The sequence below is a fragment of the Halichoerus grypus genome, chromosome 13 (genome assembly GCF_964656455.1).
Source record: "Halichoerus grypus chromosome 13, mHalGry1.hap1.1, whole genome shotgun sequence".
NCBI classification, from domain to species: domain Eukaryota; kingdom Metazoa; phylum Chordata; class Mammalia; order Carnivora; family Phocidae; genus Halichoerus; species Halichoerus grypus.
Window position 1 is genome coordinate 49,460,872 of NC_135724.1, and position 25,625 is coordinate 49,486,496.

Here is a 25,625-nt window from a genome sequence, read left to right on the forward strand (position 1 = left end):
AATAAGTGAAATCAGAAATGAAGAAGACATTACAACTGCTACCACAGTAATACAGAGGATTGTAAGAGACTACTATGAATGATTATATACCAACAAATCTGACAATCTAGAAGAAATGACTAAATTCCTAGAAACATACAACTTACCATGAAGAAACAGAAAATCTGAACAGATTGAATACTAGTAAGGAAATTGAGTTAGTAATCAAAATCATCCCAATGAAAAAAGTCCAGGACCAGATAGCTTCACTACTGAATTCTACCAAACATCCAAAGAAGAATTAACATCAAGCGTTCTTCAACTCTTCCAAAAAATAGAGGAGAGAATACTTCCAAACTTATTTTATAAGGCCAGCATTACCCTGATACCAAAACCAGACAAGTAGGGCACACACACACACACAAAATTACGCATCAATATCCCTAGTGAACATAAATGTAAAAATCTTCAATAAAATATTAGCAAACTGAATTCAACAATATATCAAAAATGATCATACACCATGATTAAGTAAGATTTATTCCAGGAATGCACGATGGGTGGTTCAACATCCACAAAAATCAATCACTGTGATACACCAAATAATAAAATGAAGGATAAAAATCCTATGATCATCTCAGTAGATGCAGAAAAGCATTTGACAAAATTCAACAATAAAAAACTCTCAACAGTAAGGATAGAGGGAACGTACCTCAGTATAATAAAGGCCACATATGACAAGCCCACAGCTAACATTGTACTCAATGGTAAAATGCTGAAAGCTTTTCCTCTAAGATCAGGAATAAGACAAGGATGTCCACTCTGACTACTTTATTCAACGTATCCAAGCCAGGGCAATTAGGCAAGAAGAGGAAATAAAAGGCATCCAAATTGGAAAGGAAGAAGAAAGCTGTCATTATTTGCAGATGACAGGATATTATATATAGAAAACACTAAAAACTCCACCGAAAAAGTGTTAGAACTAATGAATAAATTCAATAAAGTTGCAGGATACAAAGCCAATATAAAAAAATCTGTTCCATTTCTGTACAGTAATAACAAACTATTAGAAAAAAATTAAGAAAATGATCCCATTTATAATAGCATCAAAATGAATAAAATATTTAGGAATAAATTTAACCAAGGAGATGAAAGAGTTGTACACTGAAAAAATGAAAGAAATTAATGGACATAAATAGAAAAATATTCTGTGTTCATGGATCCAAAGAATATTGTTAAAATGTCCATACTAAAAATAAATAAATAAATAAATAAATTGTCCATCCTACCCAAAGCAATCTACAGAGTCAGTGCAATCTCCCATCAAAATTCCAATGGCATTTCTCACAGAAATAGAACAAACAATACTAAAATTTGTGTGGATCCACAAAAGACCGAAATAGCCAAAGCAATCTTGAGAAAGAACAACAAAGCTAGAAGCATCATGCTCCCTGATTTCAAACTATATTATGAAGCCACAGTAATCAAAACAGTATGGTATAAAACAGACACAAAGATAATACATGTGCAGATTTATTTTTTTTTATTTCTATTTTTTTCTTTTTTTTTTTTAATTTTTATTTTATTTCTGGTATGAAGTAAACCTGCACATGTGGTCAGTTATGACAAAGGAACCAAGAATATACAATTGGAAATGAACAGTCTCTTCAATAAATAATTGGGATGGATGGATGATTGGGCAAACTGAACAGCCATATGCAAAAGAATGAAACTGGACCAGTATCTTACATCATACACAAAAATTAACTCAAAATAGTTTAAAAACTTGAATGTAAGATCTGAAACCATAAAAATCCCAGAAGAAAACATAGGTATAAGGTCCTTGACATAGGTCATGATTTTTTTAATCTGACACCAAAACCAAAAGTAAACAAGTAGGACTACATCAAACTAAAAGCCTTTGCCCAGTGAAGGAAACCATCAGCAAAATAAAAAAGCAACCTATGGAATGGGAGAAAGTATTTGTAAATCATATGTCTGATAAGGGGTTAAAATATATAAAGAACTCCTATAACTCAATAACAAAACAAAAAACACAAAAAATCTGATTAAAAAATAGGCAGAGAATCTAAATATTTTCCCAAAGAAGATACACAGATGGCCAGCAGATATCATGAAGAAAATACAAATCAAAACTGCAATAAGATAAAACACCTCACACCTATTAAAATGGCTATTATCAGAAAGACAAGAAATAACGAGTGTTGACGAGGCTGTGGAGAAAAAGGACCCTTATACACTGTTGTTGGGAATGTAAACTGGTGCAGCCACTATGGAAAACAGTATGGAGGTTCCTCAAAAAATTAAAAATAGAACTACCATATAATCCAGCAATTCTATTTCTGGGTAGTGTATGTGCGTGTATACACACACACATACATTATTATTCAGCCATAAAAAAGAATGAAACCTTGTCATTTGCAACAACATGGATGGACCTTGAGGGCATTATGCTAAGTATAATAAGTCAGAGAAAGATAAATACCATATGATCTCACTTACTTATGGAAGCTAAAAAAACAAAAAACAAACAAAATCAAGCTCACAAAATCAGAGAAGAGACTGGTAATTGCCAGAGGCAGGGAGTGTAGGTGGGAGAAATGGGTCAAATGTGTCAAAAGGTAGAAAATTCTAGTTATAAAATAAATACATCATGGGCATGTAATGTACAGCACAGTGCCGATAGTTAACAACACTGTATCACATATTTGAAAGTTGCTAAGAGAGTAAATCTTAAAAGTTCTCATCACAAGAAAAAATGTAACTACATAAGGTGATGCATATAAACTACTTCATTTGTGGTGATCATTTCCCAATGTATAAAAATATCAAATCATTAAGTTGTACATCTATAACTAATATAATGTCATATGTCAATTATATCTTTAAAAAAAAAATCCCTGAAATAATAATTTATTTTTTAAAGATTTTATTTATTTATTTGAGAGAGAGAGAGAGAGAGCATGAGCAAGGGGCGAGGCAGAGGCAGAGTGAGAAGCAGACTCCCTGCTAAGCAGGGAACCCTATGTGGGGCTCGATCCTAGGACCCTGGGATCATGACCTGAGCCAAAGGCAGATGCCTAACTGACTGAGCCACCCAGGTGCCCCAATAATAATAATAATAATAATTTAAAAAGGAGTCAGGAGGTTATTATTAAGCTGAGGTCTGAATGACAAGGAGCTAGTCATACCAAGATCACTGGGAAGAAGGAATAGCTACTGCAAAGATCCCAACACAAGTAGAAGCTTGAGAGAAAGAGGGTCACTGTAGCAGTAGGGAAGGAATGTGGAACTAGAAAATGTATCCTGTAGGTACAGCCAACAGAAATACTGCTTACACCTAAATGGAAAAATGGAAATGTTTATTAATGTTGTTTCAGCTGAACAAATAATGAAATAATTTATTTCCTAGTCTCTATGACAACTATAGATGTAGGGACCATAGTGGATCCACCCAAATATTCATCAACATAGGTTCAAACCTGGGTTCCAAACTCCCCCTTGTCTTCTGCCTCCCCTACCCTAGAACATGGCCACAGCTGAACCATGTTTCCAAGGCCATTGACAACATGTCTAACTGACGTGAGCAGAGACCTGTCTTGCCCTTCCTTCTGGCCAGTAGGAGATCATGGTGGGAAATGGACATGGTAGAGGGTCTAAGATGGTGGAGCTAAGTTCATTACTATCAGCATCAGAACCATGATTAACAGAGAAATTTCACTCCTAAGGCCTGTTGCTGTCAGCAAATTCCAAGAAACACTGGTCATTACTATAGCAACTGATTTCACATGCATCAGGAGAAATCATAACAGTATTAGCTTTTCCTGGAAACAGTCAAAGTTGAAACTGCCTGCAATTAGAGTGTTCCCCATTTCCTCTAACGATGCTGGCGCTGCCCCCGATCTTGGTGCCTTTCTCTAACCGCTGTGGATTATTCAGTCCTCTGGGGCCTCCATGTTTGTCCCTGAAGAGGCTGGTCCTGCTCTTAAGCCATTTGTATACTGTTCTAAGCCTCCAAAGGCCAAGAAACTGGTGTATGGGTGTGGGGGAGTGAGGATCCAAGAAGCAGAAAGACAGGATTCAGAATTTAAAGTTCTGGGCTTGAGCACCAGCTCTACCCGTCAGCCATGTGACCCATAAGCAGTTTACTTAACCCCTCTGTACTTCTGTTTCCTCATCTGAAAAATGGTGCTATTAACAATACCTTTCATGAGATCAGCATATGGAATAAAGAAGACAGGAAATGTGAAAATACTGTGTAAGTATAAGAGCTGTGCAAACACCAAGTATTTGCCTGAAGCAAAAGATCTTTTCTTCATTTCAGGAAATTAACATCCAAAATAATGAAATTTATTAAAAGTCCTTATTATAGCCTTTGGCTTACTTCTACCTATATTAAGGAATTCAAAGAAGCCATCAGTGAAACGTATACAGCTAACCTAATTCTGGTCCTTCCTCTGCCACCATGAAGCCATGTGATGTGGGACACTTAGCCATTCAGAGCCTCCGCTTCCTCATCTACAAAATGAAGATAATAATACCCAAGGACAGATATAGGGATCAGATTATATATCTTAAAATTCTCTGGAAAATATCCACCAAGTGCAAAGATATACATTTCAATATCCTAATACACACTGCATATATCTTCATGTATCTTAGGAGATTACCAAATCATAATTTGAGTTTGAAGTCAAAATTTTTTCCATCAAAAGGTCAACAATCTTCATAGAGAAAGAACTCTGAAATGAGCTACAGTTGAATATCTACCTTTTTAAGGCATGTACAGAGGGAGATAAAAATAATCTCCTTTTTGTAGATATACAAAATGCCACGTGGTAGACTAGAGATAACCACAGATTCCTTACTATTCCTCCAACTGACAGGTGAAGTCTCTGTCCTCTCTGCTGGAATCTGCAGGGTTGGGTGTGGGTATCCCTGTGAAAAATTAACCAACTTAACCAATATGGCAAAAAGAAGGCCGTACTATGCCAATTTCCAGGCTAAGCCTTAGACTCACACTTTCTGACTCTTGAAGACTTGTTCTTAGAGCCCTGCTCTACCATGTAGGAAGGCTACCCTGAGGCTGCCGTTCTGTGAGGAAGCTCACCCTAGCCACTTGGGAGAGACCATATGAAGAGAGAGAGAGCTGCCTGGGCACCCCAAGTCTTGGGAGTTCCCAGCCATTCCTGTCATCCCTGCTGAAATCCGAGGATGGTGCTGCAGAGGCAAGCTGTACCGAATCCTGGACCCACAGATCAGAGATATAAGAATAATAAATTGCTTTATGCCACTAAGTTTTGGAGTGGCTTGTTTCACAGCAAATTATAACTGGAAAATCATCCAAACATGAAATGATAAAATATTTGATGGTAATTTATGAGTGTGTGTGTCACTAAAATGAAATTTCAGCCCCACAGTTGCTTCAGTCCTAGGAGAGGAAAACATTTTCCTATGGCTAGCTGCCAGTGAAAGTCTGAGAAATTATGGCAAACTGGAATAATTCCTCAGTATTTCCAAGTACACTGAAAAGGGGAAAAGCCTCATTAAGTTTTGTAAAACAACAAAATCTATATAGGCTAAATCTCTTCTGCAGAAATCCAAAAGAAAAAAAAGAAGTCTAAAAAATCCAAAAGAAAAAAAAGAAGTCTAATAAAAGCCCTCAAAAAGTTTTTGGGTGAGGGGAAGAGGGTTCTGGATTGCCCACCAAGGTCGAGGTTAAACTTGATGTTGGACAGGAAGTCAGGACTGTCTAATACTGTACCATTCATTCAAAATCATGTAGACCACTACAGGCAAATCACTTTAGAACATATTTGGCAAATAATCGTGGAGCTCCATAAAAGGTAACTAAGAAAGATTCAGACAAATATGCTAAACTCATTTGTATTGTATATATTTTTTATTTTTTATACATTATGATGTTTTGATATTTCAAAAACCCTTTCTAGCTGAAGAGAGACTGCCCCTCCTGGGGCCAGTCAATTCTTGGAGATAGCAAAGGGCCCAGCTGGGAGCATGCCTTTGATATGCAAACCAACCCAAATCCAGAGCTAGACCACCTCAATCTTCCCTTCACCCAGGACACAATATCCCTCTGCCTTAACCATCCCAAGGCCAGGTACCAGACAACTAGAGACCATCTCCATCATCTAAATCCTATTCCAACTAGCCAATTCTATTTATCCTGTCCTGTCTTTCCTTTCCCTCAGACACCCAAATAAAGGCTGTGGCCTTATTTTACCATGCCATAACCAACATGGACATTCTTAGAACATCAATCAAAGGGTTACGTGTTCAAAGACAAGCTCAGGTCAATACCTGGGGGGAATTTGGGACAGGTGAGATTACACTAGTTTAATGACCATGGAATTACAGAGAAGTTTTTGTCTGCACCAAGACCTACAGCCTTCTGACGGTACACTGATGTCAGTGAGGCCTGGTCTGGGAATGCAGATGGGTCAGCACATCTCCCATTATAGTTCGAAAACCACCCCAGGAACCATAACAGTAAGAGAAGGATAAGTCATGCCACCTTCCTTACAAAGGAGAACAGCTGAGAGACAGAACAGAAACTTAGCTGCATAATTCCGAAGTTCAGTTTCTCATGTCGTCTAGCAGAAAAAAAAACTACATGGCTTTCCAAGTACCTACTTCAATTAGTTCCTATAAATGAAATATCTAAATGGTTGCATAGTTTTAAAAAGTGTACACAGGGCACCTGGGTGGCTCAGTTGGTTGAGCGTCTGATTCTTGATTTCGGGTCAGGTCATGATCTCAGGGTCATGAGGTTGAACCCGGCATGGGGCTCTGCACTCTGTGGGGAGCCTACTTGAGATTCTCTCTCTCCCTCTCCCTTTTGCCCACCCCCCACCCCCGCTCATGCTCTCTAAAATAAAATAAAATAATAAAATAAAAAGTGTATACAGCTTTGAGCTGTTCAGGGCTGCCTATCTTCTGGAAATGAAGCCTGTCTCTATTGCTGAGTTATGAAAACTACATATTAAGATTATAAGGATACACTTTACTAGAAATACAAGATAAAATTGAACCCTCTTGCCTGGTGATGTAAGCCAAATATATTTTATTAATTACCCACGTTAGGGCGACTGGGTGGCTCAGTCATTAAGCATCTGCCTTTGGCTCAGGTCATGATCCCGGGGTCCAGGGATCGAGCCCCGCATCGAGCTCCCTGCTCTGTGGGAAGCCTGCTTCTCCCTCTCCCACTCCCCCCTGTTTGTGTTCCCTCTCTCGCTGTGTCTCTCTCTGTCAAAAAATAAATAAAATCTTAAAAAAAAAAAAATAACCCACGTTAGTAGACAGCAAATGGCAAAAAAGCGTATAAATGTATGTCTCAGTTCTACCACGATTGTTCTATTTTTCTCTACTATCACCAGAAACCAGATTTCATATCTTCTAAACATCCAAAAACAGTGCCTTCCTTTTTCTATAGTGTATACAATTTAACTGAGGTCTTCTATTCTTTTTACAGATCCTCTACGTTCTCCATTGCTCATCTTCTGCCGGTAGGTTGATGAAGCAGGAGGCAAACATGGACAAACAGGAGGCAAACCCAAAGGAATGCAGGAGAAATTTGGAGGTGTAATTAAAAGAATTACATGTCTGCCTTTTCGTGCCTTTAATTTAGGAAGTCAGTGGCTTAAATCACGTACTTCACAGCATGAGTAATGCACAGAACGTCTGTGCAGTAGCCACATTTAAAAGGACTCTCTGCCACCCAGACTGAAGTTGAGTGGCTCTTTCTTCACTTGATCAAAATACTCAAGTGATTCCAACAACTGACTACTGATGGTAATCTTATCTAGACATTCCTGCCATTGGGATCTTTCTACCAGCTTCTTCAAATGGAAGCCAAGCTGCCATTCAAGCATTTTTAAATATTGCCAACTCATTTCCTAGATGAGGGGCCAAGAAAGGGTTTCATGCATTTGGGTCATGCCAGCTGGATTGGGGTTAAAAGTTCTCACTCATCATGTCCGTTTCTGGACATCAAGCTCCAGGACAGGCCAAATGACTGTGGCTGAGCCACTGGATTATTGTCTCTTTTCCCTGTATGGTCTCGTTAGTTCTTTTGTTGATCCAGCAAACCAGCTGTTGTGTGGTTTGTATACTCACAGGGCTGTGAGTATAAAGGCTTTTCAGACCATCAGGCCTGTCCAGCCCTTCAGGTTAGCAGGTCACCAGGGTTTTCTTGCCAGGCCATTGGCCTTTGTGCAGGCAGCAGATAAACCCTAGGAACACCTACGATTAGGTGTAATACTATGTTACTCTACATAATACTATGCTATTTGCTAACAGCGGGTAGCTAATTTGGGGCCATTTTGTTTTTAAAATTGGAAAATATATTTATCAACGGCAACCCAAAACTATTCCTTTATTTCTGACGGCTTCCTCCCGTGATAGACCCTGATGATGTCCTCTTTTTCTTAAGTCTTCAATTCAATTTCTTTATCATCATTCCACTCCCTAACTCTCTCAAAGTCAAATGTTTGAATATAACTTTCATACCACTCGATTCACTGATTCACTTATGTGTGTGTTTAACACTGACTTAATGTTTGCTAAGTGCCAGACCATGTGTTAAGAATTCAGATATACAAATGCATACTCATTACAAGAATTCAAAAAATGAGAAATATATAAGGTAAAATGTGAAAGTGCCCTTTATCTTTCTTAAATTTACTCCCTCTTTAGAGATAACTACTGTTAACTATATTTTCTGTATCTTCAAAAAAATCCATAGATATGTACATACACAGGCATACACAGTCTATGCATCACATTCTAAGCATGTACCCATGGAAGTATTGGGGTATATGTGTGTTCATGCACAATTTTAGAGCTTAAAAAGTATATATTATTAAAAATGATAATAAATGTTCTTTTTAAATTCCCACTCTGATCTTTTTGTTTATACAAATTTCTCAGAGTTTGCAGAAAGTAGACACCACTGGACTCAGCCAACAAGCCCAGAGGCTTTTGCTCTGTAAATATTCTTCTCACTCACTGATTCAAAAAATATTTATTGGGCCTAGACCATCTTCCAAACACTGTGCCAACTAGTACAAAAATGAAGATGTAGCCTTTTCCTCAAGCCCAGAATACACAGAATTAAAATGAACATATGTACTGTTTTTCCAAATAAAGTTCTTATTTTTTAAGAAAATAACCTCAAAAGTCCTCCTTTTGGTTATAAATAGTTGTTATTTAATTGTACCAACTGTCAGGTATTATAATGATAGTTGTTCAAGTATTAGCCTTCCCAGGTAACAAGACACGGCAGCTGATTAGTAGTGCATGTCTCCCCAGAAGAGCCTTAAGAAGTAACATTTCAGGTAACTGGAGAAACCTTGGGCAGATTTCATATCATACTGGTCACACACGCATAGGACTGGCCTGATAGTAAGGATAGTTAGGAGCACTCCGTTTTTTCCTTGTTTATAATTGAGGTTGGTCCACTCGGAATGTGCTGATGTGGTCCTTGATTCAGGGACTGGGGAAGAAGTGACCTAGAGACCCGTCTCTCCTCCCCAGGAGACAACGATGCAGGTTGAGAGGGCCAAAGAGTTCATTTGATTTCATGCTCCTCTTTCCAGTTGGGAAGGAAAAGAAAGTGATTTTGGAATGTGCTGCAGATGGACTTTTATAGCTGCCACTAAACTAAGTTTTAAGAACAACATCTTCTAGTGAGAGAAAAAATTACACAACAAATGTCCCTGATCATTTTTCTATGTAGAGTGAAAGCCCAGTTATAAATTACATCAAGTACTTAAATCATGGCATGACCTACCAGTGACCTTTTGCCTTCTCAGTCCAGCCAGCCTGCGGACTCCCCCCAACCACTGTAACCATGGCAGCCGTATTACAGGGGGGACGGAGGGTGCAGTGGGACTTACGTAACCCACAGGCCCGTCTCTGTCCCGGCCCTCTGCTCACATTAACACGAAGCAGTATATAATTTAGAAAGGGGGAAATGCGATCATAGCTTTTGCCCCCATACTGCTATGAAATTCCAGGCTTTTATGTGCAGGAAGCTCCGTGTTGATCTTGGCGTCCCCATGGGTTAAAAATCTTGTTTAAATGTTGCAGCCTTAGAATAGTCTTTGAGGTTTTTCTATGTTGTTTTATAAAAGGCTTCTGCCTGATTATTTACAGATGCCGTCTCTGAGAAAGCTGAAAATAGTCTCACTACGAATACTGAAATTTGGACTCAGGTTTCCCTTACTATTTTATGGTGAACAGCACTCGAGCCCAAAGACTAGGCTGCTCAACTGGCTTTTAAATGGGGGTTTCTGTCAGTGTCTCTGCCATTATGGTTTCTGCTGACTTGACTCCTGTCAAAGGAGTCATCCATCAATGTACTCATCCAACAAATATTTGCCGAGCCCTACTACGTGTCAGGTCTTGTGTCAGCGGCTGGGGACACAGGGATGAAAACCAAGGCTCTGGCTTTGAGGAGCTCAGTCTAAGGAGAGGAAGTAAGTATGAGAAATACTGTCACAAATGCTGGGGTCCCCTCACAGGGCACAGGGAAGGGCAGGTAAGCAGAGAAGCCTACTCAGTTACTCAATCTCTCTCCCATCTTCACCTGGCTCCGTTAGTCATAATAAACAAGGTAGGATCAGGTGTGGTGTCCTTCTCTCAGTTTTGAAACCTTCTTCAGATCTGAATCAAGCCTCTGCCTCTGGGAGGACATGATCTGTAATATTTCAGACTAAGAGAGACCCATTCTTGTTCTTCAAAACTCTAGAGAAGAACTTAGTAGAACCTTCATAAATGTGTCCACAGCATTCACGAGCTTAGGCAGACAGCTCTTCAGTCTCCATAACCAAAACCCTTGAGCTGTCACTGAAGTTACTCTCTTCTGCACCAGGCATGGTGGAAATCCTTTTATCTGTCCATACTTAGAGTCATGCCATGATCTGCTCCTTTCCAGGCTAAGCAATCCTGGCCCCTCCCACCCAGGTCTCACTCACCTCCTCTCAATGCTTTCAGTGTCAGGTCCTGGACTCACTCCAAACCTTCCTTATCCCTTCTCAATTACAAAACCCAAAACTGGGCCAGGAAAGGAGTGTGCTGGGCCAAAGACTTTCCTTCCCAATTCCTGCAAATTACTGAGAGACTCTACAGGCTGGTTAAATGAATTTCTTTTTACAGGATAACCAGGGGAGACTCTGGGATGACAGCACTGGGGGAAGAGGTTGAGGAGAGTAAAATACCATCCTTACAGGTTTAATTAGGGAAACATGGCTCCCATGGTCATCGACATTACCACTCCCAGCACCATGAACTTCTCTCTGGAGCCATCAGGACATGTGGGTGAATATTGGAGAAGTGCTTTTGGATCAACAGTAGTGCCATAAATCACTGTTAATGAGTCAAAGACTTCATGTAATTTACAACTTGCAGTAATAATTACCTGGTGAGTTTAAGAATTCACCACTCCATCTTTTATTCTATAGTCTCTTCTTAAAGAAAAATGAACCAATCTAAGCTGAGAGCAATAATATAATCACATCCCATCTTGACATAGCATTTTTTATTTTCCAAAGTACTTTCCCACATAGAACCTCATCTAATTCTCACAATAACCTTGTGCTGTGAATCTTAAATGCACTAACTTACAACTAAGGAAAGAGAGGCACAGAGGTGTTATGTGGCTTGCTCAAGATTACACAGGAAGTATCAGAGGTGGGACTGAAAATGCAGGTTGGTCTCACCGATCTCTTTCATATTCTAACTACTATTTGCAAAATATGCCATAGGTTATATGGCAAGTTTTCATATCCATTATCTTGCTGGTCCTCAAAATATTCCTAGGATGCAAATAAGGAACTAGCAATAATAAAAACTGTGCAGAAAATAATTGCAAAAAAGTTTGAAATGGATCTGAATGATTAATGGGTGGTATCAGTGGAAAACTAGGCCTTGCCTATGCAGCCTTCCAGGTTACCTGAGCCTATGAGGTCTTTGCACGTTTTGTGGTCTTTGGGCTACTTTACAACTTGTAAGTTGTAGATGACTGAGAGGAATGTAAATGATTCTTGCCCACAGATATGCACATGAAATTTGTCCACTGGAAGTGCAACTGATTTCCCTCTCTCTGTGGAAGAAGCCAATTTTGCATCTAACTAACCCAATCCTAATTGCCTACATATGCACCTGCCCTTTGGATTCTCCTTTGAACTGATTGTAACATTACAGATTCTCTCATTAATGAATGAGTTAAATAAATCCTTGACACATGTTCATTTGACATTTGTATGAGAGTCATGATTTTCCCTTTTAAAATAATCATCCTTTAACAACAGCTAACATTTCTTGAACACTTACTAGAAGCCCTTACTAAGGGCTTTATATACATTTAATTCTCACAACCATCACAAGGCAGGCACTCATTATCTCTGTTTTCTAGATGAGAAGACCGGTTTAGAGAGATTTGATAACTTGCTCAAGGTCCCACAGTCCGTGGAGAGGGAATCCTTTCTCTCTGAGGCCATCGCTGTTGATTTTTCCTTGGGGTATGCAATATCTGGAACTAAATAATTAGGGCAACCAGGTCCCTGACAGAGGTGGGCACGTGAGGCCCTCTGAAGCAGTTGTGGGTGGCAGTCTGCAGTTCATGCACTGCCTTCTCATTTTACATGTTGATCAACATCCTACTGATAGACAATTTGGGGTATACTCGATGTTATCTGTCTCCCACACAGCATGAGTTGAGGGAAGAGAGTATCCTGGATACAGCACTGGCCCTATAGTTAAAAGAGGTGCATTCTTTTTTTTTTTTTCCCAAAGAAATAAATAAAATCTTTAATAAAAATAAAACTCATTAAATAGAGCTCCTTTACAAATGGATGTTAGCAATAGCACCCGGAGGTAGAGGAAATATCTCACATGTATAACACAGATGGACACAGACACAAACAAGATGCAAACAACCCTGGCTCGGTTACTGAAAAACAGTGTTATCCTAGACAGGACACTTAACTTTTCTGGTTAGTCAAAAGGGAGGAAGATCAGATGGACAGACGGGTAAGAAGGACAAATTCAGCTATGCCCACAATGCTAACAAAAACAATGTACACAGAGCAACATACATGGGTCCCTGCCCTTTCGGTCATTAAATGTGGGCCTCAGGGGAGGGGGAAATCCTTATTTAAAAACTGATAAAGCGGGTGCCTGGGTGGCTCAGTTGGTTGGGCGACTGCCTTTGGCTCAGGTCATGATCCTGGAGTCCCGGGGAGTCTCAATGGGGAGGCTGCTTCACCCTCTGACCGTCTCCCTTCTCATGCTCTTTCTCACTCTCTCTCTCTAAAATAAATAAATAAAAAAATCTTTAAAAAAAAAACTGATAAAGCAGCAAGAATTGCTGGTCATCCAGTACACACAGGTGGAAGAGTTCTACATCTTGCCCCTGCGGACAGAACTGTCCTTGGGTGATCCCCACAGTCTGAGCCCTTTAAAGTCTTCTTCAGAAGATCCCTGGGGAGTGACTCAGGGATGCAGTGCTCTTGGGAGAAAAGTGAAATTCTATGTCTGGACTAAAAAGATTGAGGCTTATCTATGTAACCACTAATTTCTAGAGGAAAAAGACCTTTTCTTATTCACCTTTAATCTGCCCAGTGATTGGCACAGCTCATAACCAACCCTCAAATGTACACTGAACATAACTGACGATAAGTCCATTAACTAGTTAAATAATTAATGCAACAAACATTTATTGGGCATCTATCACATCCTTGGCATTATCCCAAATGAAGGAGAGGCCAAGCCCATCCCACCACATTCATGGGCAGGTGGGATGTCCTTCCTGGATTCCACTCTCCTCTCTGTCTTTGGGGAGGCATTCTTTCCCCCCTTCAAAGCTGTCATTTGTGTTAAATTGTCATCTTTTAAAAATGCACAATTCTGCGCACTGGGTGGCTCAGTCGGTTAAGTGTCTGCCTTCGGCTCGGGTCGTGATCCCAGGGTCCTGGGATCGAGTCCCGCATTGGGCTCCCTGCTCTGCGGGGAGTCTGCTTCTCCCTCTGCCTCTGCCTCCCTCTTTCTGTCTCTCATGAATAAATAAATAAAATCTTTTTTAAAAAATGGACAACTCTACACAAACTGTTATTTCCCCTCATGGAGGTCCTACTTAATGACATTTCCCCAATAAATATTGACTAAATGTCTGCCATGGGTTATGCCTTGTTCTATGTGCTGGATTAAAACAGAGAAAGTCTTTGCTCCTGTAGAGTTTATGTTCAACTTAAGATGAGACAGTGATGAGGAGACAGATGAAACTAAAAGAACCTTTCAAAAACACAACCAAATTGTAAAGAGAGAAGTAAAATTGTCTCTTTTTGCAGATGCAATGATACCATAGATAGGAAACCCTAAAGACTACACCTAAAATGGTTAGAAATAATCAACAGATTTAGAAGCTGCAGGATACAAAATCAATATAAAAAATCACTGCATTTCTATGCATTAACAATGAACTATCGGAAAAAAATTAAGAAAACAATCCCACTTAAAACCGCATCAAAAAGAATAAAACAACCTAGGAATAAATCTAACCAAGGAAGTGAAAGAGCTGTACACTGAAAATTATAAGACATTAATGAAAAACTGAAGATGACACCAATAAATGGAAAGATATTCTGTGTTCATGGATTGAAAGAATGTTAAAATGTCCATACTACCCAAAGCAATCTACAGAGTCAATGCAATCCCCATCAAAGTTCCAATGGCATTTTCACAGAAACAGAGCAAGCAATACTAAAATCTGTATGGAACCACAAAAGACCCTGAATAGCCAAAGCAATCTTGAGAAAGAACAAAGCTGGAGGCATCATGCTCTTTGATTTCAAACTATGTTATGAAGCCATAGTAATCAAAATTGTATGGTATTGGCATAAAAACAGCCACACTGATCAGTGTAACTCAATAGAGAGCCTAGAAATAGACCCACGATTATATGGTCAATTTATGATAAAGGAGCCAAGAATACACGAATGGAAAAGAATAGCGTCTTCAATAAATGGCATTGGGAAAACCTGGATAGCCACATGCAAAAGAATGAAACTGAACCCCTATCTTATACCATTTACAAAAATATACTCAAATTGCATTAAAGACTTGAACATAAGACCTGAAACCATAAGACCCCTAGAAGAAAACTTAGGGTGTAAACTCATTGACATTGGTCTTAGCAATGATTTTTTTGGATTTGACACCAAAAGCAAAGGCAAGTAAAAATGAGTAAGTGGAACTACATCAAACTAAAAAGCTTCTGCACAGCAAAGGAAATCATCAACAAAATGAAAAGGAAACTATGGAATGGGAGAAAAATATTTTTAATTGCGTTGTTTTTTTGCTATTGAGTTGGATGAGTTCCTTGTGTAGTTTGGATCTTAGTCCTTTACTGGATATGTGGGTTGCAAACTTTACACCAGGAAACTTTAAAAAATTATCAGAAATCTTGTCTTGAATTTCAAAAATAAAATTATAAAAAACCTAAGCGAACAAATTTATACTTTTTATATCTCTCCAGATCAAGTTAAATGATGGCAAAAAAAGACTGATTTTCATATGATTCTGTGGTATCTCTCATTTTCAGAGAATACAGAAATCAGATCTTCAAGCTACTCAGTGGGTAACTGACCAAATGGTCAGAACACATGCCATAATTGCTCAGCTATCTGTTATTATGGCTAAAAAAGCGATTGATTAGAAATTATATCCAATTGATATATATAGACACATGTCTGTCGGAGCTCATTTAAAAGAAATTACTTTAAATAAAGTATTATTCCCCAAATGAATCAGCATTGCATTTAATTAGGTAACTAAAAACTATCTTTTTTTCAGACTTAAGTTAAAAATTATAAGCCAATATAATTTGGGAGAATAGTAATTAAGACACTAAACTATATATAAATATAATGGCTTTCCATTAAGATTTCATTAACTTAATGTTTTTCTCCCTTTGGATTAAATTACATCAGGCCAAAATGAACTTGCCCCCAAGCAAATTTTCTAAGGAATGAATATAACATTTACTAGGAAACACAAATACAGTAAAGGAATTTTCTTAAAGATATTTTTTAACAGATGGAAGGCTTTACTTTAAAAATGTAAAAGGTCATAAAAGCCCCTTTTTGGGGGGCAATCATAATTTTTTTTAACAGGCCAAAGTGAATATTCTTAACACACACGTGTGACTTTTAATTCTTTAAAATGCAGTGGGGAGTGATTTTTCCTTAACAGTAAGAAGGAAAATCCCTCTGAGATTGTGAAGCCGTAGAATTTGAGACTAAAAATTTGCTCACATCAAGACGCTGTTAGTTAACCATCTGCTTTGTGTGTTTGTGTTTTCTTAATGAAAGCATTTAGTTTCCCCACTAGTAAGGATGCAGATTTCAAAGCAGTTAAACTACTGTTAGATCAATGTGCACCACACCAGACAGCATCTATACTGGGCTGATTTGATAGTAAACAACGCAAACAAACAAAGGTATTTTCTTATTCAATTCATTGCCAACACCGGCTAGCAGAGAATCTGCACCAGAGTGAAAGGGAAGGTAGGGCTGTGTGGTGGCCAACGTTGAACTGAACGTCTAATTCCAGGCCTATGTGAATAACGAAATCTCAGTGAACAACCAAATCGGGAGATCCCCTACCACCCCATCTATCTAATCTAGCACCCTTTACTTGCTATTTTTTTATTTTTTTGGTGAGATGATTCTTTTAACTACACTCCATAGACAAGACATGCTTATAAATTTATAAAAAGTTATACATGTATAAATAAATTTATAAATTCATAAAGGTCTGTTTAAACAAGAAGTTTCACTTCGATAAGAGAATTATAAACTATGCAAATCTTTTATTTAAAATGATGTGAGGGGCGCCTGACTGGCTCAACCAGTAGACTATGCAACCCCTGATCTCAGGGTCAGGAGCTTAAGCCCCACACTGGGCGTGGAGCCTACTTAAAAAAAATGAAGTGATAAATTATAATTAATGTGTAAGTATAATAATGGCACTAAATTTAGATATGGAAATTCTCCTCAAAGTTGCTGAGTGTGAATACTATCAAACCTTTCCTTTCTGTTGATGCTTCTGGCTGAGAACGGAAGAAGCGATGGAGGCTTAAATTGAAAAATTCTTTACATGGTTTCTGGTGACCATGTGTGGAGGGCAATGTCTTTTTCTCTAGAGTCTCAAGGTAAAATGTCTCTGATTTGAAATCAGAATTGATCTGCTGTTCTGCTAACCACGGCTCGAATACCGCCATAAAGCTTTGATGGAGGATTTCCCAGGATGAGGTTGTAAATGGCAGTTCTTGCCATCCTGATGTTTCAGAAAGAGCCAAGATTGTGAACTTTCACATCAGTCAAAACTATCCATGTCTGTGTCAGATTCTCTCTGGTGATTTTGATTTTTCCTCCTTCGCCAGGGATTCTTCCTATTGCCCGGGACAGGTGGTCTCCCTTTATGGGCTTCACGTCTGTAATTCCAAAAGACTCTAGAAAGAGGTCCTCCAACCTAATGAGGGCAAGTGCATCCTCCACTGGAAACCCAAGAAGAAAGGCTTTCACAAAATCAGCTGCTTCTGTCAGAGCACGAACATCCTTGGTTTCTTTACAGGTCCCGATTTCTACATTCCTCGATTTTAAGGAACAGGGTACCTGAAGTCCCAAATGTTCTACGATGGGAGATGGGAGTAACTCTTTTCATCCAGTTATCTTTTAATGGCATGTGGCTATTAGTTGGAACAGGGATCTTCCTTGTTTCTTCTTTCTGGCCCAGGAATCCACGGCCAGTGGGGGGTGGCAAAATGGGCTTCGCTGGCCGAGCCTCCGCTGTGTCCATGCAGCCCATGTCCCCACATCCCCTGACTGCGGACGGCTGCTCAGCCTGCCTTTTTCCCCACCCACCGGCCGCCCCGGCTGGTGAGCTGGGTGAAGCCGTCCTAGCCTGGAGGCCCAGTGCTCTGTGCTTCCCTCCCCAGGAACCTACAGCCCCCATGTGCTTCTGGCCCTTACTGCTCTTATTTTAATTCACAGCTCTTATCACTGCCTGGCATTACAGGTTTATTGTTTGTTAATTTATTTTCTGTCTCTCCCAGTAGAATGGGAACTGCCTCAGGGCTGGCTCTGGTTTGCTCACTTGCTGTATCCCCAGCTCCCAGAACGGGGCCTGGCACATGAAGTTGCTCAATAAATAAATCCTTTGGAGAACTACAGACTCTGGACCTAGATAACTCTGCTTATTAATTATCCCTATTTTTTTTTTTTTTTAAAGATTTTATTTATTTATTTGAGAGAGAGAGAATGAGAGACAGAGAGCATGAGAGGGAGGAGGGTCAGAGGGAGAAGCAGACTCCCTGCCGAGCAGGGAGCCTGATGCGGGACTCGATCCCGGGACTCCAGGATCATGACCTGAGCCGAAGGCAGTCGCTTAACCAACTGAGCCACCCAGGCGTCCCTAATTATCCCTATTTTGAAAACTTGTATTTTTCCAGAGCTCTTTCCTAATTACCTAATTATTTACTAATGAATGTATTATTTATAGCACATTTGAAAGATAATGTTCCCTTTCACTTATATGTTGCATTTGAAACAGTGAATTGAAAATCTCTTAGGTTTTATTTGTACAGGCAAAACTGCTAAGAATATGAGTATGAATGGACTAAGCTAAATTCATTAATCCAATCAAGTATTTTATAAAAAGTAGAAATTTAAATTTTTTTAAATTTAAATTTAAAACTTCTTTAAATTAAAAAAAATGTTTAAAGGGGCGCCTGGGTGGCTCAGATTGTTAAGCATCTGCCTTCGGCTCAGGTCATGATCCCAGGGTCCTGGGATTGAGCCCCACGTCTGGTTCCCGGCTCCTGCCTCCTGCCTCCTGGCTCCTGGCTCCTGGCTCCTGCCTCCTGGCTCCTGGCTCCTGGCTCCTGGCTCCTGCTTCCTGCCTCCTGCCTCCTGGCTCCTGGCTCCTGGCTCGGTGGGGAGCCTGCTTCTCCCTCGCCCTCTGCCTCTCCCCTGCTCATGCTCTCTCTCTCTCTGTATCTCTCTGTCTCAAATGAATAAATAAAATCTTTAAAAAAAAAAAAAAGTTTAAATAGTCAACTTTAAATTATTTTGAACCTACCTCCATATCACCACGAAAAACAATTATCAAACAGACACAAATCCAACTAAAGAACTGAATATTCTGAAAAAGAGGGAAAACTTTTACTGTATAGTCATTGTCATATGAAAGAATGTTTTTAGGACCCAAAATGGAGAATGAGTAATAAACCTAGTGTTCCTGACAAAACAAATATGTTTTGTTAACCCAAAGGGCCAAAATTTTAAAAATATAGAATGATCCCATGATTATACTCTTCATCATCTTTGCACGTAAACGGCTGTCCACTTTGTATTTAAGTGGGTGGCAACACATAGGAACCATGATCAGATCATGTGGCCTCTTACAGCTGGTCAACACATTTTATCTTGACTGGCGTACCCTGTAGGATTTGGATCGGGCACTTCCTACTTTGCATCTCATCTCATAACATACTGAAGATTCTTTAGGACAAGAATCATGCCTTATTCATGTTTATTTCTTGAGGCACTTTGGAGGCCTGACACAGAGTTGGTGTTCAAAAAATCATAATTGAATGAATGAATGACCCATGGAATGTGGAGGAGGGAGGAGAGAGCAAAGGGCCACTGAGGTGTCTAGCTTGGGTAAATCGATGAAAGGGGGAACTCATGAGGAGGAGCACACAGGGAGCAAGCTAATGAGTCTGACTTTGGACGTGTTGAGTTTGACATCCTACTGCATATCTGGGTTGGAGATCGCCCGTAAGTAGTTGGGAAAACCAGGCCGCAAAGTACCAGGGCTCCTTCTCTCACATTCACTGGTCCTTGGTCCTTCCAACAGGGGTATGCTAGAAAAGCAGCAGCAACAGCAGTAGTAGTGGTGATGATGATGATGATGATGTTGATAATTGCTAATTGCTAACACTTACTGAACCATTGCCGTGTACTATGAGTTTATATATATGATCTTATCTAACTATTACAGAAACCCAAGGAGGTAGATACCAGTACTGTCTAGGGAGGTTAAATAACTTGCCTATGGTCGGTCACAAGCCTATACTCCTAGTCATTTTACTAAAATCCAAACCAATCCGAGAAACCTTGAAGAGTAGATGAGTACTGCCATCCTTAACTCTAAACATGTATCTTCTCGATTTGTCCCTCTACCCTCAGGTCTGGAAATATTTCCACAGTGAACCTGGACTTGACTATGTCCATTCACTAACCTAATTAATTTATTCATTCATTTACTAACAAATACTTATTCAGTTCCAGATATTGTGTTAAGTGCTGGCACCTACATTAAAGCCAGTACTAAAATAATGTTATCACTGGCAATAAAAATAATAGCAGCAAGAGTTTATAAAATACAACAAAAGAAGCAACAGAGTATGTGGACATTCCTACTACAAAGGGAGCCTGGTTTCAACTTCTAATCTGGCTACAAAACCTCATTTAGCTTGGCTGGGTCTCAGTGTCCTTATAGAAAAGCTAAGGGGTAAAATTACAGCCAGTTCTGCTATATTGCTACTTTGAAAATACAAACTCTTTCCAAACCATTTGATATATTAGAAAACAATCTGAGCATTACATGAATTTCACTTTTTTGCTAATACACAATTTCTTCTGTGACAAACACTAAGTGAATGCAGAAAACTTCATCCAGCTGAACTGAGCCATTCTGGAATACACAAAATGTGTGTGCGCATACACACACACACACACACACACACACTTTAAACACCTCCCAGCTACCTCAGTTCACTGTGTGTTGAGAGCCACACCCGTCCATATCTGGTGTTAGAACTTTCCATCTGATATCAGATAAACCTCCTTCCACCCCTTCACAAAAACTCACAAGCTACAACCCTTCCATTATCTACCTCCTCAAGCAAATTCTTCAACAGAAAGTGCCATGCTTACTGTTGTATTTATATTTTTCTTAACATGTGTTTCTTTAACATGTATAAAACTGTGCTAACCTTTTTATAGAACCTTATCTTTTTTTAAAATATGTCAGTGGTAAGGTCTTTGAGTGTTGTGACCCATGCCCCTTACCCCACTTTTCCCATTAGCCTGTGGTTTTTATTACATGATTTTGCACAGTGCGGGGGTTTTTAGAAAGGCAATATGTTGAACGATAGCAGAACTGACTGTACTCAGATCATGCTCAAATTTAATGTCAGTTCCACGTAACTCCACTATGTCATTCCTAGATTGAATGTTTACTTCTGATAGTCCTTTAAACAAATATTAACATGCTGAATCACATCAATAGGAGGCTGAAAATAAAAAGTAGCATTTCTTTAAGTCAACTTGCTTTTTTTTTTTCTATAAGGGAAAAAAGGACCAGGTCATATCATTTAAATGACCACATACTCACTGTTCATTTTGCTACTCCCTCAGGGAAAGCACCTACTTCCTTGTACTTGAAAATTCAGCATTTTAGAAAGGCTGTCCCTTATCCAAACCATAAGAGACTCTTAATCATAGGAAATAAACCAAGTGTTGCTGGGGGGTTGGGGGATGGGGAGATGGGGTAACTGAGTGATGGACATTAAGGAGAGAATATGATGTAATGAGCAGTGGGTGTTATATAAGACTGATGAATCACAGACCTCTACCTCAGAAACCAATAATACATTATATGTTAATTAGTTGAACTTAATTTTAAAAAATGGAGAAAGAAGGAAAGAAAGAAAGAGAAAGAAAGAAAGAAAGAAAGAAAGAAAGAAAGAAAGAAAGAAAGAAAGAAAGAAAGGCTGTCCCTTGGTTTCCTATATCAACCAAGGATGCTTGGGGCTTCGTTGAAGGCAGGACTGGTATGGGCTCAAGAAATCTAATACAGTCTGAAGCTTATTGGCGTGCTGCTACCAGTTTTTTCTGAGACTCCTGTGGTAACTAACAACTGGTTTCTTGCAAGATTCTGGCATCCCCAGGAGGCCCTGAAGTCAGGTTATTGCTCAGCCCAGAAGCCAATCAGCTCTAGGAGTCACTACTTACAGAAGACAACAGAAGGCTTTAGAGGTCTGCTCTGATCATCCCCTCCTGAATCCAGGTCTGCCCTGTTTATTAAAAGGCTGGAGGAGAGATCTGCCTGTGGCAGGTGGTAATCTTCTAAATACAATTATGAGAGAAAGAGAAGAAGGAAGGTTAAGTACCCTGCAAAACCTACCACAAAAGTCAAACTCACACCCCAAGATGGAGTCATTACACAAACTATATGAAGCCATCATCATTATTACTAATAATATAACACTACTAAAATATTGTCCATAAATCATTAAGCCCTTCTCATTGGCTAAGAAAAAGGAATAGGAATTATTAGAATATATGCAGAACTGTGAAAGATTATGCCAACAACTGAAAAGTGGTTCAAAGCATTATATGAAAATGCAAGAAATAAAAGAAGATACACGGTGTTTAAAATTGCAGATATTTTAAAAGATATAAACCAATAACAGCTGATAATGACTCAGAAAGATACATGGGGTACATGGTATTTTCATGACAAATCTCCGTAATTGGAGCTGTCTTGCTTTTATAATCAGCCTTGCACCAGATCTAGCTTGGTGTCTACGCTTCTATATTGTCTGAGCAGCCCCATCTGGCCCATTCTTCCTCCACAAGGCCTCTCCTGGCCACTCCTCCTCAGGACAGGTCTTTGTCACTGTCCTGATCAGCTCAGGCTGCCACCACCTGCTGCCAAGTGTGATGCAATGGATTGTCAAAATCAAACTCCTGTGTCAAATACCTTCTCTCTCATCACTTCCCTACTCAAACTGCCATCAAAATTATCTTCTCAAAGCTCCTATTTGAAGCTTACTCTCTTCTACAATCACACAATGGCTACCTTTTCCTTACAGACACCTTCAGATGGGTTTTAATGCTAACATCACCTTCACTGCACCCCACTGATCTGATCTTTTCCTGCTTCATCTCCCATCCTGGCCATCCCCACATCTCCCACTTGAGCCCAAACACTTGCCATTCACAGAAGTGCTCTACATGGCCCCTGCTCCAGGCCAGTGCTCATACCGTCAGCTTAGCTTAGAACATGAGTCCCCTCTTTTTGTTTCTTATCTCACTCACTTCCCTGATCCTGACTAGCAGCTTTTGGGTGTTTATTTAGTACTTATTCCTGATATTATAATTCTCTTCACTTATACTTCCCTAGTTGAATTCTGAGTTTCTTAAAGATTTTAGCACCTAGCAAACTCTTTTGCACATGATGAATAAACACTCTATTAACATTCACTAAATGTAATTTCTTTTTTTTTTTTTTTAAGATTTTTATTTATTTATTTATTTGACAGAGAGAGACACAGCGAGAGAAGGAACACAAGCAGGGGGAGTGGGAGAGGGAGAAGCAGGCTTCCCGCGGAGCAGGGAGCCCGATGCGGGGCTCGATCCCAGTACCCCGGGATCATGACCTGAGCCGAAGGCAGACGCTTAAGGACTGAGCCACCCAGGCACCCCAAGCTGAATTTCTAATAAAGAAAGGATGAGAAGTTAAATTCATAGATATGTAGGTCTCACATATATTTGAAGTCTCTTTTTATACATACCTTTTCCTGAATATCCAGAGGTAGACAAAGCATTCAGAATTTTGCCTGCTTGATAAAAAATCCTTCTGGATATCTAAAATCTGAATATTGCATTATACTGAATAAGCTTCTACACATAAGTTGAAGACATTCATTTGTTTTCCAAATGCAAAAAGTGTCAAAATATAACGGCTATTATTTTGATGGGTCAGGCTAAAGAATTTCCTGGAACTTTGCACTCTTGTTTCTGATAATACACAACAGAAATTTGGACTGAAATCTAGACTCCTCATCCTCTACTCATAGTGAATATCCAAAAAAGACTCTGACTGTGTTTCTGGCCATCAGATATTCTTAGTAACTGTTCACCTTTCCCCTTTGGTCTTCCATGTGTCTGTGTTGTCTCTGGAGAGAATTTAAGACAGAATCTGTGACTAATGTGCATAGGATGTCAGCCAGACTATTGCTACGAAACGAGCTCCAGCTAGCCACCAACTCTTTGTCGTAACATTGCTTCTTGGTCAACGTACTGGACTGCATGACAGATGCCTACTTAGTGATGAAAATGTTGGTCAAACAGGCCCTGCTCTGCCAGGGGACTAGCTAGAGAAAAGGGATTTATTTTGCAGGTAACAAAGGGAAAAAGACAGGGTGGCTTTCAGGAATTTAGATTTGGGGCCTTCCACTGTAAATGTAGTTTGGTACATGACACAGATCTCCTCTGTGTTCAGCTGGGATTTTCAGGCCTGACTGCCAACCTAGGAGTCACCTGAATCAAGTCACAACCAGAGGTAGCTCTCGCAAGGAAGCATGTTGTTTTGCTCTGAACAGCTAGAGAAGAATTTTGTACTGTTCTTTGATGAACTTACATGTGTTCATCTTTCCTCCACAACCAGACTGCATGTTTCCTGAGGCCAAGGTCCATGCTTCGTTGTTTCATCTGTATTCCTCACATGGCTGACTGAACCACCGATGTTGAAATACCTAAGGCATGCTCATTAAATATCTTCAATTAATTGATTGCACTGTAAAAAGTAGCACAGTACTTGTGTTTTTCAGAGATCTCTAGCTCATACCTAGAAACAAGCACACATTTACATGACCTGGGAGCTTCAGAGGTGAGGAGCAATTCTCTGAGAAGCATAAAATTGGAGAGGGGTGGGGCAGTGAAGGAAGGAAGGCAGCCGTCACTGAGGAGAAATTACAGAAATTATAGGAGGCTGCCTTGGTCCAAACCGGGGCCTTTCTTAGCAGGACTCTATATTTTCAGAGAACAGCTCCATTAAATATTGATGATTGGACTCTGAAAGGCCTAGAATTAAATTCCAATCCTGTTTAAATTTTATAGGCTGTGCAACATAAAGACCGAGAAAGAACATCTGGGCCACTGAGCCACATGCACGTGCTCACAGCTGGAAGAGATCAGAGATGACCCAAGTTAAATTAGCTTCAGGGTGGCCACCTGCACCGCATTTTCATTTCTCTAAAATTCTTTCCCCTGCCCATTTTGACCTGTCCCATGACTCTCCACTTAAACTGAATTTTTTTTTTAAAGTCTATTTCCGTAGTCTCTTTTCTCTCATACTCTCAAGTTGGTTTTCACTGCATTGGTGTGCATGTGCACGCACATGGAATGAGGAACTCGCAGTCATTTGCTCAGTTGATAGCTGGTGGAGTTCTCTCTCTTTAGTATATTCCTATGCACAATTAGAAAGGACAGGAAACGACTCCAGGGCTAAAAGTTTTATTCTGATTCGGGTAAGTGGCTTGAGTCAACCCAGATGGTGATACTTCATGTCACAGCATGTGAGTCAAAAGAAAAGTCTTTGGAGAAATCATAGGAATGACAAGAGCTTGCATTTACTGAGCCCCTACCAGATGCCAGGCACTTTCCTAAGCTCTTTTGCATCTATTAATTCATTTAATGGACTGTTTGAGCTATAAAAGTGGGTAAAAAATAAATCTCTAATATTTCTCT

The 25,625-nt window shown here is 39.6% G+C and overlaps 1 protein-coding gene and 1 pseudogene across 1 annotated transcript in view; both read right to left on the minus strand.

Annotated features, from left to right (window-relative positions):
- COLEC12 (collectin subfamily member 12) overlaps positions 1-25,625 on the minus strand; it is a 186,442-nt gene that overhangs the window by 100,700 nt on the left and 60,117 nt on the right. The window lies entirely within an intron of this gene.
- LOC118529238 (RNA-binding protein PNO1-like) lies at positions 17,278-19,167 on the minus strand (annotated as a pseudogene).